The following is a 20804-nucleotide window of genomic DNA, read 5'->3' as shown; positions in this document are numbered from 1 at the left end:
TACCGCATCATATGTGGACGCTCAATATTCGTAATGAATCCTTTTTTAATGAAGAAAACTTAATTCCATGACGCGACAAGTATTCACGCTACATTCTTTTTTTTTCTACAATGCTTGCGCCATATTTCCAGAAAAATCTAACGTTGGAGGTGCAAAGCGTGTTCAAGCAAAATTCGAGAATGCGTAACTTAATGGCTTAAGAGGCCTATTGTAAATGTAGAGTTTAATCAGGCAGTACTCAAAGAAAAATAATTTGCTAGAAACACCGTACCACTTTCGCGAAAGGACTAATCGAAATCTGCAGCGGGATATTTTGCTGCTAAATATTACCGTTAATATATGCTACCGCACTGCGTGAAAATGGGAGCACAGAAAAAGTGTTACACTACTCCACAAACTATATGCATAATAAGATTATGCGTACGCTTCCCAAGTATGACGCGACACACTGTAAAATAATTTACACCCCTAAGGGTTTTTTTCGGTGTCTATAACTAACCCCCTAGCACCCTTGAAAAAGCTGGGTTTTATAGGGAATTACACCCTTATGATGGTTATTCTATATTCCAATAACACCCTATCCCTTGAGGGTGTTTTGAACAACATATTACCCTTCGACCCATGGGGTGTAAGGGTGTTATCAGGAATATATTACCCCTTCACCTATCGGGTGTAATGAGCAATATAATAGCCCTTGAAGTACGGCATGTGGAAGCGGGTACATATGCACTTCATTGTTTGTTTCTAAGTCTACACTTAGGCTAGCACACAGAAATGTTATGTATGGTGTGCATACAATAAGTAATGTGTTTACAAACGCACTGCATAGCAACTTTGAGAGAAAACACGTTATCGCTTGTGAGTGTTCTGCGTGAAATGGTCCCATTTATCACAGATACAGAGTGACTGCATGGAGGGTCATTTATTCTAGCCTCCTGTACAATATTTTGAGCTTGCACTATGCCTTGTGGTGACAAGTCTTGCGGCCGTTCTACATTGAAGAACAGTCTCATTCAAACCAAAGTTCCAGGGCACAGGCGAGGATGATGATGCCTTTTTTAGCTCCATTCCAATGTCCTAAGGTGAGCCATCATAGATGAAGCCATTTCTTCATTGATCACTGTAGCCATCTGCTTCTTTTCTACCTGCAAAATGATTTGTTGCAATTTAATGTCAGGAAAAGTACACGAAACATGACTAGCAGCGCTTCCCTGCATCATTCACTTTAATATTTCAAGATCACATGAAGAGCAGGTTAAAGAAAACAAGCACAGATAATGCTTACTTCCAGGAAATCGTTATTTCGAAAGAATAAGGCATTTAATCTGCCACATCATGAATGTAGGAGAGACAGGCTACACAACTATATGAGGGCAATTCAGAAATTATTGCCTCCAAGCCCACTACTTTGCCAATATTATAGCAAACATTTTGAACTTTTTCTCATTGATGCACTTATGCTTAAGCTATCGAATGTCACTTGCCTCGCCTTCCTATCTCTTCTCGTTCCAGAGTAATCGAGCAATTCATGGCATCCAGTGGTGATGTCCAGTTGAAACAACAGGCTGTAATTGAATTTCTGACTGTGGAAGGTTGTGTGCATATCAACATTCATGGCCATTTGACTGCAGTTTACAGGAATGCCTGTGTTGACGTCAGCACTGTGCAGAGGTGGGCAAGGACTGTGAAAGACCAAAATCCTACCACATCAAATCTCCCGGATCAGCACCGAAATGGATGGCCCACAATGGCTTCTGATGAGGGTCATGAACATCAGCAGATGAGTTGACTCGGTGCAATCGCAGGATCAAGCAACACCAGATTGCAACACTCGCCATTTCCATTGCCTCAGTGAACCACATCATTAAAGACCTGCGTTACAAGAAGACTTGCGCTTGTAGGGTGTCACGGTAACTGACGACTGACATGAAAAAGTCGAAGCATAGCCAACAAGTTCAATTCTTGTAACCCAGGAGGTTTTTAATTATGTGGTTCACTGAACCAATGGAAATAGCGAGTGTTGCTGCAATCTGGTGTTGCTTGATCCTACGATTGACCCGATTCAACTCGTCTGCCTGATGTTGATGATCCTCATAAGAAGCCATTGTGGGCTGTCCAGTTCGGTGCTGATCCTGGACATTTGATGCGGCTGGATTTTGATGTTTCTCAGTACTTGCCCACCTACGCACAGTGCTGATTTCAACACAGGCATCCCCGTAAACTGCTTTCAGATGGCAATGAATGTTGAAGGGCGCAGAACCATCTGCAGTGAGAAATTCAATTACAGCCCACTGTTTCAACCGGACATCACCACTGGATGCCATGCATTGCTCGATTACTTTGGAACGTGAAGAGATAGGAAGATGGGGCAAGTGACATTCTATAGCTTAAACATCAGTGCATTAATGATAAAGAGCCAAAATGTTTTCAGTACTACTGGTAAAGTAGTGGGTTGTGCATCAGTGCACAACCCACTTTTGTGCCTCAGTGCATAAAAGTACATTTTGTTAAAAAAGTAAGTGGAACAACAGTGCATTTTTCCGGCAAGTTTGATGGTGCATATCTCCAAACTGACGCCATTCTGGAAATCAATTCCAAGTAGATACACCTTGTAATCTCACTGGCTATGTTTTGTAAATTACAATATGTGCCCCAGATATGTGGTGGCGCTGGCAAACACTCCCAGCGTTCTACTAGGAAGCATAAATACCCAAGAAAGTGATGGGGAAACGGCGCCCGCAGTAGCTCAATTGGTAAAGCATCTAACGCGTAATGCAAAGACGTGGGTTCGTTCCCCACCTGCAGCAAGCTGTTTTTCATCCACTTTCATTTCCATTAATTTATCATTTCTTTATTTCATTTGTTAATCACAAGTAATTTACCCTAACTTGTCCTTGGTGTCAGTGTTTGCTGGCTTCTTAGGATATGATTAATAAACATCGGGTTTCTTGGTTAAGCCCCTTTCTTTTCGGTTATATTAGCTATAATGTAATTCATTCGAAAGATAATAATTTTTTTATTTAGTTTAATATGTTTCGATTTCTTGTGCTAGATATATCTGCGTGTTTGAATATTCCTGCTCAAGGACTGGAATTATGCTATATGCAACAGGACTATATTTAAAAATTCCACAAGACTGAAAATCATCACCCTGCATAAAAACAGTGTGAATTTAAAAACAAGCTTCAGTGAACCTTATTGAATCAGCAAATGGCCAGTGTAACTAGTCTGATCATCCTGGAAATCTTTTGTAGCTTATAAGCATAGTGAATTTCAATTCCACATTTAGGAGTGCAAATTTTTCTAGAAGTCAGCTTTTTCTTTTTAACAGCTAGCATCCCTGCCAGTTTGCTTAAACATAATGTTGCATGACTTCAACAGTACTGCACAATCACATTTTCTGCTCACAGTGTCTAGTGACGTGTCTTTAGCAGCTGAGATAATTAATGTTCATGCAGATAAACATCAGAAAATATTGCAATAACTGCCAAGAAAATGCAATCATGCGTTTTGTTTACAAAAGAGCATGTGCTCTACCTTCTGCCAGGTTTGTTTTCCGTGTCAGGCTAGAACGGAACTTGCACAAGAGGCACCTTTTGCATCCATGAAGATATTTTATGAGGTTATGGTGGTGTCGAAACATGACATCAACCATAACACTTTAAACTATTTTATGAAACAGGTATTTGTACAAAGATAGAAAAGGCACCAATTTTGAATTTATCACATTTGGTTTAGAGTACCATAGTATAAATGGCTCAACTAGTACAGGTACGCAAACGGGCTAGTTGGTATTGGTCGATGACGTTAGACAATGTGAACTCGACAAAGGATGGAGAAAGAGGCGATAGCATTTGTTCCATTTCTCGCCCCTTTTGACGTCCCTTGTACAAGTCTGCGCTGTCTGTCGAACATCATGGATCAACTAGTACAGCCTGAAAAAAATATGTCATGAAAGAAAACTTGACTTTCAACCTCGACAATTCTGCCTGTTAGGTATTATGGTTTCTTTAGAACTTATTTCTTTATACAAAGTCAGACCCATCAAGTAAAGCTTACTGAGAAAGAAATGAACAACGTCAACACCTCTCAAGGCACATGCATCAAAGGAGTCAGAGCATCATACACATTACCTTTAGGTGCAAGAGTATTCTCTTTCTTAGGCAAACTGCATTTCTAGTTTCTTAAAGCCTATATATTTATTTGCCACAGCTATGGGAAAATCACAAGGTGGAAAAGATGTGTTGGTGTAATTTCAACTATTATGTACAACAGCAAAAGGTAAAGCACAGGAAGTCTCACTGCTCCTCTGTCTAAATGACATTCAGTTTCATTTGTCATGTCCACTCCTATCCTGATGGCAGCAGAAAAAGGAAGACAGCAGCGTGGTTCAGAAAGTAGATGAAGGAGCTGATATCCTAGCTGACATAAAGAGTAAAAAAAGGGAGCTGGTCAGGCCATGTAGTGCAGACGTGAGACATCATTAACTAGCGCGAAAAAGACAACGGACGACAGCTAGAAGCACACAGGACAGAACTCTAGGCTTCAACTGAAATTTTGGCTACACAGAAACATAGGATTCAGGGGATGCGACCTCAACGCATGGAAGCAACATTTATCTTTCCTTTTCCCTGCCTGACACAGGAGGTATTGGAGCCAATCGATGGGCAGGTTCATTTCGAGATACGAACACTCTTTTTTGGCGAGAGCAAGGGAAGGGGTGCTTAAACACTTATCACCCGCTTTTCGATGCAAAGTGCTTCGAATATTTTCATGTCGACCTGCACCTAGAGCCGCCTGGGCAGATGAGTGCTTTGAAACTGCTCAGTGAATGAGCACTTACAGCAATGATTGGCCAGATGGCCACCAGCCATGACAGCTGCCCTATCTTTGTTCCCCCAAGCGGTCGTTTAAACACCGACCTGTTTGGCTTGAGGACACATAGGGCAGCTTTGAGTGCCTTGGTGGCTGGTGGCCACATGGCCAATCATCGCCATACGTGCTCATGCACCGAGCAGTTTCAAAGCAATTGTGTGCTCAGGCAGCTCCGGAAGCAGGTACATAGGGAAATATACGAACCACTTTGCATCAAAAAAGTGGGAAATAGGTGTGTAAGCACCCGTCTCTGGCTCTTACCAAGAATGTTCGTAAGTGAAATTAACCAGTTCATAAATTTGTTCCGATAGCTCCTGTGTCGTTTCTGTCCGTCGACATTCTGTGCATTCCATGTTTCTGTGTAGCAAAAATTTCAGTTGAAGTCTAGACTTCTTTCTTATGTGCTTCTTGATGTCTTTTTCACGCTAGTTATTGATGTCTCAAGTCTGCAATGAGCACCAACTAGCCCAAGTGCCTTCTTCAACCATGTAATGCATAGGGCAGATAACCGGTGGCACATTCGAGTTACAGAATGGATGCCAAGAGAAGAGAAGGGTAGTCAAGGACGGTAGAGAAGTAGACTACGATGAAGTCAAAAAATTTTGCAGGCTTCAGTTCGAATCAGCTAGCGCAAGACAGGGGTAATTGGAGCTCACTGGGGGAGGTCTTCATCCTCCGGTGGAAAAAATATGTAGGCCAATTGTGATGAAAAAAGTATACCTGTCGGGTCAGACGTCTTCACTGTCTTTTCAGCAACGTGTAGGCCCAAGACAGCCAGTCAGTTCCCATGCAATTGCTTCATGCTGACTGCAACTGCATGGGCACAAGAAAACAACCCACCATTAATACCATTCGAGATTGACGACTCAATAAAAGAACCTCTCAAAACTGCAAATACAATTAAGCATTTACCAGCTTAATAAATACATATATAAAGGCCAAGAATAGTTACAATAACCATACACTTTATAACTAGACATTAATAAGGTAGTGAAGCGTACAATAACCGTAGGACGCTAAGTGCAATTCATTTCAGAAATACTGTTGACAACTGACAGGACGCCTTAGGCAGGGTTCGGTCACACAAGAAAACAAATAGTAGTAATAATAAGCACGCCTGCGTGAAACCAAGAAACGAGTACAAGGACGAGAAAAAAATTGATTAGGCTCGGTGTGCTTATTTATACAAAAAGATAAATTTATAAACAAATAGCGCAACCACGCATTCATCCGCAACAGCACGAGAGCGTCTATAACAAACGAGCACAACTTAAAGCGATTGATAAGTACACAGCCGGGACGGTCGTGGTTCTTTTGTTTTGCATTAGTTCTAGTCATGAAACCACAAGCATTGCAAGCTGCCTGCGCCATTACCTACCACGGGACCTCCGACAAAAAAATAAATAAATAATAACAATTGAGTGAAAGTACACAAGCGACATTTAATACGGTTGTCACACTGCACACTTTTGGCCGCGATCGATCCTGACTGGAATCGAATTTCTGGACGCGTTTGGCCTCGTTGCACAATCGGTGGACGGGAGCCAATCGCGGTCGACAATTTCGATCCAGAACGCGCTCAATCGTGCTCGAAAGTGGCCGTGTGACACCGGTATAAGTCTGCGCCCATCTTTGGTAACAGAACGAACCAATTAGTCAAACCAAAGCATTATTTCCTTGCCTGCGCCGAATACTGACGCGTAGCAGTACTTAATTCTCTACAACTCTAGTTGAGGACACGTGAACAATGAAACATTCATTTTTTTTTTCTTTTTCACATTCGGTGCCCATAGGCTACGCCTGGAGTACATATACTACACTCGCATCCAACACACCTTGCGCTGTCCTTTAAATAAATTACGCGAAAATTACTACCACAATGACGCAACATAAAAAACGCGACGCTGAACGTGGCTACGTACGTACCTTTTATATGAGCAGTTCATGCGCCTTGCAAAAGGCCCTCGGTTTGAAGGCGGAGCGCTGTCACGATCTGTACTCTGGGCACGCCGTTTCGTTTACGTAGTGGATGGACCATGTTGACGATGCATTCCGCCGGAAAACAAAACGTCCACTTCATCACTGTTCAGGCCGAATGGAAGATGTTTTCTCCTTCGCCACGAATGACGGGCGTCGTAGGCGTAGTAAACACACTGTCACAAAGAAACACCGATGTCGTAAGCCGCTGGTGCCCTTCTTTCTCACGCATAATCGCGTCGCCTTCACTCCGGACGCTCACTTCGCGTCGATGAGCACAAAAGTACACGAAAACAACGAGGTGGTACAACCTAAACGCAGCAAAACACAATCTAATTACTCACAACTTCAAGAATATCACGGAGAACACACACATGTGCTCCCGGCGGCCCGCCGCGAGACGCAGGAAATGACGTAGCGGCGATAGCGGCGACACCCGTCGGGGGAAGTTATTTCAATTTCGGTTTCGTTTTCAAGGCATAAAAACAAATATTCTTTTCCACTATGTGTGTGTATTACTTTCAAATCTATTTATTTTACGCTACCTCTAAGCCATTTCCTGTGTTTACGGGTAGTTTCACTGGAAATTTATTTCCAGAAACATGGGCTGATATCAAATCAAATGGGGCAAAGGTGGGCTGGTAACTGCGTGTAAGTGAATTTATTTGTCGATGCTTTCTTTTTTGTTTGTTCGCTTGGACGTTCATTTGTAAAGAGACGTGGCCCTTCCTGATTGTATAAGCTACAGAGGTACTTGCGAGTCTGTCTTTTCGTTTATGCACAGAGAAACAGAGAGAGAAAAAAAAGCTTTATTGGCATTTTCAAGAAGTTCACAATGCTCATATTTCTGAACTGGAGTGCTCACTCAAATTTTAAATAGCTTGGATTAACGGCAGATATAAAAGTACTTGCATAATAGCTTTCTAAACGTATAGGCGACACCACGAAATTTCACATGTGCAGAATAACACGAAAACCTTAAGTTTCCAAGTACGAAAAGTCTTTCTTTGCCTGCTGTCGTGAAAGTGCAACCGAAGCGAATCCAGATCTCGGGTTTTTTTTTTTTTTTCTTTATTTTTATGAGCGGGTGAGCGAGTGGGGCCTATGACCGCTCAAAAAAAAGAACAAAGATAACAACGATTCCCCTCTGGTGGACAGCACCATGAGTTGTCGTTGTCATAATCTGATGTCGGTCTTTGTCTTACTGCAGTTGCTTATAATAGCAGTTTGACGGGTAATGAGGAAGATATATTCAAAATCGAGGTATTTTGTGCATGCGGTAGACAAGTCATTTTCGACCCAACTACGCTCGCCCTCAAACTACCACGAGCAGAGCAATTTAGTATTGTTCCCATTCAATATCTGTGCCTATACCATCGCCGAACCCCTTTGCTCGGCGAGGGTGCAGCTGTGGTAAAGGCTATTGAATGACAACAACAATTTCCTGGCAAAGTGTGGGAACTGTGATGACATTTCGTCTGGGTGTTGGCTTTAAGCATTCTCTTGTCTCGATCCCCTTAGTACCATACTGTCTCTCCTCTGCGCTGTTGCATGTGAGTACAAAAAAGTAAGTGCTGCACCTTCTGCACTACTTTTGCGGTGGGTGGGGGTGAGCAGAAGGGGGCTAACGCGTAATTAGTCTTCCAGAGGGCATTGTGTCGATGGCCAGGGTGTTTCAGTGGGCATTGTGACGGCCAAAGAGGTCCAAAGAGTATTGTAGCGATGCCCACGAAGTTCTCGCTAAAAGGACTCGCACACGCCTTCCCCGCGTCCCTCTCATGTTCATTATGCACGCTCTCAAACCACCCACCGACCCGGCTGTCAAGCCAGTGACAGCAGCAGCAGCAGCAGAATTGGAAAAAGTGAGGGAGGAGGCACAGAAAGCTTCGCTTTAAAATCTGGCAGAGCGCCCCTGTGCACGCTGTAACCTGCAATCCAGAGCTCTGGTGTTTTGACAAAATTCAATTTCATTCTGCAAAGTATTTCTTTCCCGTATTCAGCATGTGCACCTGTCCTACCCGTCTCGCGAGGGGAGACGGGCGAGTCTCGCGCAGTTCTACATGTGCCAAGACATCGCGAACGTACTTGGCAGGTGGGCAGTAGCGCGCACACTTGAAAATGCCTCACCACTGTTCCGTGAACAAAGATGGGTCTGCAAATGCCCCGCCAATTTCTGGAATCTCGTTATATCTACAATGATTGGCTTGTTATCCTATTCATGCATGCAATAATACTGTCTCCAATTTGGGAGGGGAAATATTTCAGTAAATACCGTTGTTAGTCGGTGTTGTAAATACTTTATGCATCGCAAGTTGTACGTTAGTTCTCTATACTTTCTTAGATTATTCTCCCTTTCTTTTTGAGCATTCCGTTCAGGCAGCTGTTTGTAAGCCAGTAGAACGTTCCTTTACTATACAACTACAAACTTAATAGTTTCTTTTTGTACAGCCAGCTTCGTAAATTGACGCAGACGCGAAGCCATGAGCGTTTTGCACGGCTCTTTCTGCAGATGCTGCTTGAGCAAAGCATTGTGGTGGATGAGAAGGCTCAAGTTTGCCAACGAACCTACCTTGTTTATAAACTTGAGAGAAGCAGAACGAATTGGGGTTATTGATTCGGCGAAAGAAGGTCAGGTGGGGTCAAAGCTACTCGAATCGGCGTATCTTTTGTCCGCGTATGGTTCGTCGCACCCTTTTCTGCCTGTTTTGTCATGCTTGAAAGAAACCTAGACGACCGCACTGCTTTAGAGCAATTGTGGCGCGTCCAGCTGCATGCTGTCACGTGGCCTATTCATTTTGCTAGATTCCTGGCGTCCCAAAAGCAAGAGCTGCACTAGTTCTGCCTTGCTGAAAACATTTTGAACATTTTTCTTTTGGTTAAGTATTCAATACTAGTAAAAGTAGGTGCGCGCTTTTGGATTCCGCGGAATTTGTGCGTGACGACATTTAGGAACTGTGTGCCACCTAGAACACTGTGACATAATAGATAGTAGTACTTCAGCAACAGGTTTTTCCCAGGACATATTTAAAATGGCTTATCAAAACAGACAGTGAAACGGAGGGGGACTCTCTTCAGGAGTTTTGTCGGCTTTGAAAGCCCGACATGTCTCGGGGGGGAAGGGCTTGGGGTAAGGCAGGGCCAATTTCTGGATCCGCCACTGGTTTTTAGTGCCGTGGGACACGCCGTCTCTTCGTGCAATTGTATGTTTGTGAATGTGATAAAAACAAACAAAAACACCCTTGCACCCACCCCCGATATTCTTAGTCAGTGCACCCTTTCGGTGGGTAAAAGGGTGTTATGGCATCTAGAACTGCCCTATGCTTCGCAAAAAGTCATGATGATGGGATGTTTCTTGAATGAAAACACCCTTCAAGGGTGTTATGATTCGCAATTCTCACCATCAAGGGTGTAAATTATTTTACTGTGCACGTTTTCTTCTGTACGAATTTATCTTTGGGCCTATGGCTTCGGTTTTGCGCTTTCTTTTTCCCCACGCTGTTTGCGCACAAATATATTTTTGTAACTTATTGAAAGTATGAAAGTATGAAAGTAGGATAGAGGCCCTGCATGTGAATTGAGTGAGGTAGACGGGGCATAAAATACGCGACAAGCAATATATATATATATATATATATATATATATATATATATATATATATATATATATATATTGCAGGCTGTTGCAATAGCAGAACGCCTATGCAAAATACAACTGACAAAGAATTCCACTACCCACAACCCCCCCCCCTCACACACAAACACACACACAAAGAAAAGCTGCAATTTGCAAAGCATAGAATTATGCCATAAAATTCAGCAGAGCATGTAATCACATCGTCGGTCAGCCCAGCTGGGCTGTTCTTGAGCAGCCAACGAGGGAAATAGAGACTATGAGCATGAAGTAATACGTGAAAAAAAAGAAAAAAAAGAAGCAAAGGAGCGTTTTCGAAGGGAACAATGAACAGAAAGCGCAAACCATGCAACAGCAACGAAATAAAAATGAATATATAATTCAGGACAGAAATATGGCTACCGCCAGTCACTCTGAGAGATTAGCCAGTCCAGCGCAAAAGCCCCAACCACGTCTCACGCCGCATCAATAATCGCCTGAACGAATAATTTATTAATTAACTTACATTCTCGTCACTTTCTTTTGCCGATGCTTTCTTAGTCTTCCTTTTTTACTTATTTCTTTATTCTTTTTTTAGCCACGACAGTTCAAGAGACGCGGGAACTGGGCCACTCTTTTGGCAGCAAAGACGAGTATACGCGTTGCCAGAGCGAACGGATGATCGATTAGGCTTAATAACCCGAAGCGCGCTGTACAGGGGGATAAGTGGGAGGCTTTTTTTGTTTGTTTGTTTGTTTGAGTGAGTTGTGGCAACCACGGATTACTTCTTCCTAAGCCTAATCGCGCTGCAATTCTTGCAAATATGTCAGCCCTAATATGGAATTAGGCCTCTGGGGGCCAGGGAGCAGCAATGACTCGCAGCCTCGTGCTTGATAGCAGAACGTTACTTTCACAGCCATAACCATAGCCGTATCTATTGCCACTGCAATCCACCGAGTCGTCGCCACAGGCAACCTATACCATCGCAGCGGGCACACTATTCTGGAAGTTGAACAAATATTCCGCCATACTGTCGAATTCATCGCCACCTCCTCAGCCCTGATTGGCTCAGAGGGCTGCTGCGGCGTCTCTGATTGGCTCAAAGTCGGACAATATGGCGGAATTTAGCGACGCTCAGAACAGTACACTCAAGTGCCACCGCACTGTACAAGTGTCCATCTTATTAGTTCTATACTGGCCCGCAAGGCGGCTACGCCCTCTGTGGTTGTCTAAAAGCGCCAACAATCCTGGTAACTTCAGCGCATTACATACGTCGAGCAGGTGTAGAGTACACAGGCCGGTTTTGACATCCACATCAACTGACGTATCCACAGGCCCACAGCCACAACGTGTAGAAATTCAGTGAGCCAAAGCAGCTGCTGCTGCAGCGAATTAGCGACACCGATCATGCAAAGCCCATATGAGTATCAATTGCATGGCTACATTCATGGAGAATATGTACGACCACAGCCAGTAGCATCGTAGTAGGCAACCTTTGAGTCAACGCAGCTGGTGCTCTGGCGAACCGTAGAGACAACCGAGCACACACAACAGGCAGGACAGTATCCATATCCATAGTCATATCCATAGGCAAACGCACAGCCGTCGCCACGCCACAGCCATCAACTGAGTCACCGCAGCACACGTGCTGCAGCGAGTCAGCATATACGCCGAGCACGCGTACGGTAACAGGCGCGCCAGTATCCATATCCCTATAGATTGCCGTATCCGTAGACACATGCGTAGCCATCGGCAGAACGACACAGCAATCGCCGGAATCGCCGCGGCCATCCGCTCCAAGCCAACCCTGCCCGCGCTGATGCAAACTAGCCATGTCGAACACACTCGGGCTAACAGCGGGCTAACGGCATGAAAATACGGTACGCGTCAACAGACGATACAGTAAGGTCAGTAAGGGCAAGCGTCTGCAGCGATGAAAACGAAGACCGAACGCTAAACCCTTAATGGACCAAATAGTTCTCTCTCTCTCTATCTATCTATCTATCTATCTATCTATCTATCTATCTATCTATCTATCTATCTATCTATCTATCTATCTATCTATCTATCTATCTATCTATCTATCTATCTATCTATCTATCTATCTATCTATCTATCTATTTCTCCCCAGCTCGGGTTACCATTGTCAGCTCGGTGCAATGCACCTCGCGCACGCCGTGTTATATTTAGGAGAGCGACAGCGCGCGATGGGAAGTGGCTCCACGGTGTCTTAACGCGTGCCGAAGAAAGAAGTAAGGAGAAAAAAAAACAGAAACAAAACCGCTGCTTCTCTCGCGCCACATACCGGGGAAGAGGGGGAGGGGAGCGACTTCCTCCGCAGAACAATAGCGAAGCCGCGGAAGAAGCCGGTGTCGCGAGCTCGGTTACGGATTTGCCGCGGATGACTCCGCCTTCGAGTTCGCCCTTGTTTGCTCTGATGTCTCCCTCCGCCGAGCTTGCAATGTTTGTCCAGACGAGTGCGCATACGTACCCACTAAGAACGTGCGACAGACGGTCGTTCGTCTCGCTTAGCGCGACTGCAGCAGAAGTTCGCCAACGCGAAGTTGGAAAGAGCTCGCGACCTGCTCCGCGTTTGTGCTTCCAATTAACTCTCGTAAAAAAAAAAAAAGATATCGCTGCTGCGAACACCTTTCTTTCTTTTCTTGCTTCGCAGAACGAGCATCGTGGAACCGTTCCGTACCGTTCCGTTCTTTTTTTTTTTGCCGAACGGTACGTTGCTGAGGTACAGATATTTCGCTCGGGGAATTACCATACAGGGCGCCCTGGAACCTCCCATCAGTCAGCCATACCATGAGAATGACGGTTAGTTAGCACAAGGGTCTGCCTGATCTTCGAGCTTGTGGCGGCTTCGGATGTTCGTGTAGCTCTTGTCTTACGAAGCTTTATCTGCCTTTATTTGGCCGGAACTTTGAGGCAACCATACTTTTCGAAACCTACGAAGCTCTGCGCAAGTTGTCAAGCTCGTTGTCAAGGTCATCTGCCGTTAGCAGAAACTGTCACAGCTTTCCGGCCTCCCGATTGGTTTCCTCTGTGTCGTGACGTCACTGTCGCTAGGCGCAGGTGTGCGCCTCCTGATTGGCACGCGTGCGTGACGTCACTGTCGTCAAGTGCGGGTGTCTGGGCGGTTCGGCGCCGCGCGGGATGACTCATCACATCGGCAGGCGTGGCGGCCGTGTGTTCGATGGTGCATCCTGACGTCACTGTCGTCAGGCGCTTGAGGAGGCCTCCCGATTGGGGGCTGTGTGGCCTGACGTCACTGTCGCGAGGCGACCGTCGGCTTGGGTGTGGTGTGGCGGCGATTTCGCGACAGATGCTGGCATTTCTAGTCCACCTCGCTTCTCGTCGGATACGCGTATTACAGCGGCAGCAAAGCGTCTTGCTTTGCTTCGCCTTGCTGAAACGCTCGAGACGCTCCACGGTGACCGCGGCGAAAGCTGCACTGTGACCGGATGCGTCGGAGAACGTGTCGGCGTTGCACGAATGGATGTTACACGCGGCCGCGAACCGGTGAACTCCCGACGACCACAACGCGGTGACACGTGCTTTGCCGCTCTCCTGCAGAGAATGCTGGGACGTCCGATTGCTTGTGTCACGTGGTACATTCCTCCCTCGCACGTACCCCTCCAACCCGCTCTCCCGATGTACACCGCCTTCTGGTGGCGGGTCGAGCGTTCCGGTTCTCACTGCGCTGCCACCCGACTTCGCACTGCGCCTCACTCTACTCCTGTTCTCTCCATGGAATTCAGCATTAGTTTACTCAGCTGCACTATCTATAGCGCTACGCTTCGACACTGGAATAAGAGCAGGTCTGTGTTTCGCATATGCGTCGATAGAGAACTCAACAACAGGCGCCGAGCTTAAGCTCTCTATAAAGGCGCAAAATAAGAAGCGATAACTTTCTGTCTCGCATGCAAACGTTTATAAAAGCACACGTGAGTGGCAATCTTATTTGGCCGGTAACAGATACAGCGCACAAAACGATGTGCTTGTTCTTTTGCAAGGAGTGTCCTCCTGCTTATATACCGTTACGGTGTGGCGCGCTGTGCAGTGTAAAATAACGTACACCCTTCGAAGTGAACAAGGGTGTATAAATGTGTCCATAACTCGCACCCTTACACCCTTTTTGGATGTAAGAGCGTCAGTTACATGGACGCATTTACACCCGTATTCACTTTTAAGGGTGAAAAGTATCTTACAGAGTGGCGACAATACGAGATTGCTTTCCCGCTTTCTTGCTCTCACCGCAATAACACCTTCCAGTTAAAGTTATAGTCAGTCAGCCCGTTGTGCTGTGTACTCATTCCTCCTGCCTGTCTTCCGTTTTTTTTTACCCGTTATTTTAATGTCCGAAGTCACGCTTAACCTATAAAGCTTCCCCTGAAGCTTACTAGGAGGCGCTGTGCTGCCCACGCGAGCTGCAGACGTGGCGGTTCAGCCAGCGTGACCGTGATCATTAGTATACCGAAGTTTGCCTAATCTTCGTTCTTCGCTGGAAAATGTTTCACACCCTTAAGAGTCAGTAAGGGCGTAAACTTTTGCAGTGTTCTGACTTCAGACGGCTTCATGACCCTTTGCAGACTCACAATTTCTAACAAAAGAATATTGCATTTACAAAACGCCGCCATTTGCAGTCACTACACGCGCCCGCAGTAGTCTCCACTGCCTTCTTCGTGAGAAAGACGCGGGATCGCTTCGAAACTTAGGCCAACACAGGAAAATAAGAGGGTAGTAAACGTTAAAGCTGCAAGAACGTCCTAAAACCACGAGACACGTGATCAGCCAAATCCACGTATCCCATATCCATCCCAATTCCCACAGTATAGCCGAACGGCCGCACGGTGCCCAGAGTTTCCTCCAAGCAAGAAATTTTAGCGCTAAACTCTATCGAAACAGAACCAATAGCCCGGTGTCGCACACCTTCTGGCAATCTTGTCGAGCTGCCAGAAAGCGCCAATTACGACGGCGTAAGCGGTCGTCGCTCTATAAACAGTTACACGTAGTACACCACGTAGCCCACAGGTCAGGCGCCGATCGATGCATGCCACGAAAACTGCAATACACGCTTCCGGGTAGAAACGACTGCCGCCGACAGTTACGCAACCGAGGCGGGAGGGAGTGACGGCTTGGTTATCGACATCCCAGCAGAAGGAGAGCGTTCGTCGGCGCGCAGCCAACGCGTCCACGCGTGACCGGGTCGGCGCACGTGACACGGCAAATCAACGATGCAGCAGCTGCGGCGCGGAGAGCGCCATGGCTACAGCTGGTTGGTTACTCGGCCGACACGTGACGCAACTATGCGCGAGCGAGAACAGCCGCGCGCTTCCTCTCTCTCTCTTTCTCCCTCCTCCCACCAGTTCCTTTCGCCAGGTCGCGAAACAGACGATTAACAGACGGTTAGGCACAGATGCAAAACTTGCCGTCTCTCTCTTCTTCCCCTCCTCCCGCTCCCCCCTATTGTTTTCGCCGGGTCATGAAACAGACGACTACCAGACGTTTAGGCTTAGTTGCGAAACGTGCCGTTGGTGGGCTTCCTATAATAGGTGCCGCGCCATTGTTATATCACGTGTTGTTATAAACGAGTCAGTCAATCAGCGGTCTTTATTTGGCTGCGAAGTGACAATGCCATGTCGGCACTAGGTAACCAGAAGGAAGAAGAGGACGATCTTCGATGGGGGGGCACGGCTGGTGCGTGGTTGTTTGGTTAAGTTAGCTTGTGTTTATCCTTACGCCTCTGTAAATACGTTAGTAGTATATGTCCTGCATCCCCGCTACAATAAAGCGGGCAGCAAGAAGAAAAACATATGGTGCATCGATAAATTTCTAAGAAAAATTGTAAGAGCATAAAGGTGCATGAGGGCCTCCTGCGGGTACATATAACATTAACAATATCTCCTCGTTAAACAATGAATGTGGAACAAACCAGTACGTTTTGCGTCAGGTGCAAACACATCGAAAACATAAAAGTTAAGAAAAAGAAGGGCACCCCTGACTCACCGGATGTCGATTCCTGTCCTTTCTCTTTTGTTCTCTTTCTTTCTTATTTTTTGCTGGGATGTCTACAGAGCGTCCGTAGACAGCATACGGACTTAAGGACTTACATAATGACCGGTGGCTAGTGATTCTCGTTCTAAACGGCCCTTCGGGAATTGTAGACCGCAAATGGACGGAAGGACGCCGCCTTATCGAGTTCTGTTGACACAAGTTGAACGAACAGCGTACAAACAAGCTGAGAAATATATAAAATCGCAAAGCCTTCTCCGAAAAGTATACGGAAACTCGATCAACTGTTTCCATTCAATCGTACCAATATGAGCGAGCAAAAAGCATAAATTTTTTTACCCGTACATTTCCTCCAGAAATTTAGCAATTTCCCCTTCCTTCACAGAGTAGAACTGCCATTGGGCCCGCAAGAACGCTAAGGCAGAATTATATTGCAATAATTTTAGAAAGTATTTACATAAATTTGCATTTACATTAAAGTCCTGCAATGTATGCAATAACCTAAAGTTTTTTTTTTCTGCATGTTTCCCGGGCCTTTCTGCAAACGCATTCGGGAACATGCGGACAAGAGAAAAGAGACTCATTAACAATATTTACCCCTATATATTTCCATATACATGCTGTAGTAAGCAGGAGAAGTATACACGAAAGCAAAACAGTCCATTTTAACCACGTGGGCTGCGTACTCCTACAAAAATTACGGTCGACATTTTACAGATCTTGCACCGAGTTTACACAGCGTTCGACAAACGCTCTTTACAAAGAGGTACTGAATTCCAGTTTGAAATTTCGTGAAGACTATACGCTATCTAAATTCATTTCCAAAACGGAAGCGCGAAAAGCTTTGACGCTAATAACGCGTCGATATAGACACGGAATTCTATTTCCCGCGACTAAACGTTGATTCGCAACTTCCCTGCACGACTGCGAATGAAAATAGCTTTTCCCCTTTACATAACAAACCTGTTGTGCTTCTATTGATTTTGTGTTGCTTTCGATTGACTTTCTATTGAGATGCCATTGAAATCACGCTTTCTTTTTGTGCGTGTGAACGGGCAGTGCAAGATGTCGTGTTGAACGAAACTCGGGATTCCTTTTCCACATAATAGAATGTCTGTGTTCGCTGCAAAAAAAAAAAAGAATGCAAGGTAGAAAAGTGGGCCCATACGCTGCGTAAGGCAGACGAGAACAAAAAAAAAGGTGTACGGACGAAGAAGGTATTACCGGAGGATATCCAATAAACCAAGTATAGCGTACTGAAATGAGCCCTAGCCGAGGAAAAGCTATGCAGCCCTCGTCGCGGTACAACGACGGTGTCTGGTTACGAAAGATCCGCCACCACTGGCGGTTATTAGAGCGCCTTTCGTGAGGCCGGACGCCGGCATCAGTTACCTCGCGACGGTGTCATCGCGGATTGGTACCCGGATGACGTCGGACACGGGGAATCGAAACAAGAGCCACCACAATGCGACAGCGCTCTCGCCGCTGTACCAACCTGCACCATCTCGTCCCGGTCCGGCGACGCTGCAATTGACGTACTAGTGGCGACGTCTGTCCACCTGTGTTCCCGAAGAGCGTGATCGTATTGGGAGGACTACTAACGGGAGCGAAGGCGGGTCCTGTTCTGCTTGCTGCAAACGGGTTGCCGTGGCGAGATTGAACTAAAGAGTGGCTAGGGCTTATCCACGTCTCTACGTTACGCTGAGGGAAGGAAAGAAGGAAATTGCGGCGAGTTCACTGACGCGTGTGGTCTCACAGAAATTGCATTAAAAGTCACAGATGGTCGCACAAACCCGTCGTCCTTAAGAAACACAAAAGCGCCTTCACCGCTTTATAGGCCGACGGGCGATGGGGGCGGTGTTCCAGCAGCACTTACGCACAGAAAGTGGCCGATTGTCCAGTTTCTCCCTGTGATCTTTGTTTTGCCCTTTCCCATTACCCCGGTGTAGGGTAGCCAACCGGACGTTATTCTGGTTAACCTCCCTGCCTTCTACTTTTCTCTTCCCTCCCTACGTTACGCTGAAAAAGAATTGAACAAAAGAGTACCTAGGGCTTATCCACGTCTCTACGTTACGCTGAAAAGGAAAGGAAGTAATCAATGATAACGCTTAGATATATAAACAAATGAATCAGATAGGTAGATTTGATTGACAGGAGAGGTCGACCTGGGCTCGTGCACTCTAACCTACGACTCCGCAGTGGGGAAACGAATAAGAACGAGAATGAAACCAATAAGGACAACAACGCCGCGACGGACAGTTCACGTGACACCTGTCCATGCCGCTAAACCGGACAATATGCACACTTTGTCGTGCTACAATAAGCCTACGGGTACGCTTAGAGGTATACCGCGGCCTAGTTCGAGCGACAAGGTATACCTGCAGAAGCTCGTGAACCACCTTTTGAACGGGCGTCTTTATACGAGAAATGTAGTTCGCTGCCGAGGGGTGGTGTGGATGGACGAGACAAAGACAACCCGAATCTACCGGAACGTATGTGCCTGCAGCTAGCTGCGTCACAAGCTTTACAATACTGGAGTCGGCGACGAATTGGAATCGTCAGCCGCGGTACCCCGGACGGACGGTCGCTGGACTCCGGTTGATTTCGGGTATCGCAGCTGCGCTTTTTCAGGGTGTTCTGTAGGATTGATTTGCGAATCTGCATTCCCAGTATCTTCTTTAATGAGGTACAGGTCCGTCGAACATTTCGGTTCTGGACTGTCTCTCATTCTCTTAATCTTAATTTAATCTTAACTCCCTTCCCCAAGCGCATGGTAGCCGACCAAGCACTGTCCTGGTTAGCTTCCCTGCCTTTCATTTAAAACCTGCTCTCTCTCTCTCTCTCTCTCTCGTATAGCGCGTGGTTTGTGCTGCTTTACTACCTAGGCGTTTGTACACACATAAATACAGAAGCGAAAAAGAAAACTGGGACAGCTTCCACGATGCCAACTCGGATTACCAGAACTGACGTCATATCTGCCTGTCAAGTAGCTACGCTTCACACCGCTTGGCGGCGGCGCCTATCGTCTGCTACGACAAAAAAAAATGAAAGTAATTAGAACGGAAAGTGTGTACGATAACAAAAAAGGGCAGTGCCATGCTATTTCCGGCTCCAGCTCGTTGCCTAAGGCCAAGAACACACCGGAGCAAATATTCGCAACAAGATGAGGAATGTGTATGCTGCAGCAAAAGTCCGGAGACCACTCAGCACATCCTAAAGGAATGCGAAGGGATTCAGCGAGAGCCGTGGGTAACGTACGCCTTCCATAAGCGCATGGATTTAAAGTGGGTGAAAGTATCAATCGGTCAGCAGTCGAAATAACCAAGAGACGTTTAGAGTACTGGTAGAAAAAAAATGCAGGGAAGAGATTGACGGGACCGAGTCCGTTACAGGCACAGGTAGTTGTACAAGCTAGGTAGATGGAGAAGTTTAAAGAAGATATCAAAACAGACTAAGGACATATAAACAAAATGCTACAACGAAAAACATGTATAGCGTGCCTGAATAACTCAAGCAGGCTAAGTCTAAGGCTAAGGCTAAGCCCTCACATGCAGAAAGACACCTGCTTGTCCTTTCCTTGTTTTTTTGAAATAAATGTTTCTCCTCCTCCTCCTACGGAAAGTGGTCCCGAAGCGGTACACTTTATAACTGTGAGACATATCATACCAGCACGGCGGCAAAAAGATCTGCCTGATGCAAAGACGGCACTCAGGTCGCAAAATGTATACGATGCACGCAAAACGGCAGTGCATCACTTAGTAGCTGATGCCCGAGCTGACTGACTGAGCAAAGAGGAATAGAAGTCATGCAGGTGCAAATATTCGCAACAGGGTGAGGCATATGTGTCTGCTGAAGCAAAAATCCGCCAAACGAGTCGGCGCGTCCTAACGAAATGCTCACATATTCACATAGCGAGATTCGCAGGAAACGTCCGCCTTTTAGAAGAGCTGGAATTCAAAGCTGATGAAAGTTTTCACGGGTGAGCGGCGGAGACAAGCAAGAGACGTTGAGAGTGTTGGCAGATAAAAAAAAAGGAGGAGGGAAGACATCAATAGAGAAGGGGGTCATAGCAGGCATAGGTAACTTGACAGTGTAGAGAGATGAACGGTTTCACGAAGATAAATATGAAGCAGAAACGCGCAGAATTTCCACGCCGCAACAGATGCGACAAACAACAGTTAGCTCAAGCAGGGCAGGTGACTATTTGTCGCCGGCCCGTTTTCCAAGGGGGGGAAGAAGCCATTACAGATCCTCATCATCGGCGCCGACGACCTCGATAAAAGAAGGCTTTACACGGTACAGTAACCACGTCTGCCCGGGT

The 20804-nt window shown here is 46.0% G+C and overlaps 1 protein-coding gene and 1 long non-coding RNA gene across 2 annotated transcripts in view; both read right to left on the bottom strand.

Moving 5' to 3' along the window:
- The window catches only part of LOC139048909 (receptor-type guanylate cyclase Gyc76C-like), a 326307-nt gene that overhangs the window by 111189 nt on the left and 194314 nt on the right, over window positions 1-20804 (bottom strand). The window lies entirely within an intron of this gene.
- Window positions 878-6977, bottom strand: LOC139048910 (uncharacterized). Its single transcript, XR_011508029.1, has 3 exons — window positions 6802-6977; window positions 5596-5688; window positions 878-1145 (listed from the first exon to the last, which is right to left on the bottom strand). It is a non-coding gene; the product is annotated as an uncharacterized lncRNA (long non-coding RNA).

The sequence above is a fragment of the Dermacentor albipictus genome, chromosome 8 (genome assembly GCF_038994185.2).
Source record: "Dermacentor albipictus isolate Rhodes 1998 colony chromosome 8, USDA_Dalb.pri_finalv2, whole genome shotgun sequence".
NCBI lineage: Eukaryota > Metazoa > Arthropoda > Arachnida > Ixodida > Ixodidae > Dermacentor > Dermacentor albipictus.
The sequence above is the reverse complement of the archived record's forward strand: the minus strand, read 5'-3'. Positions and strand labels throughout refer to the sequence as shown.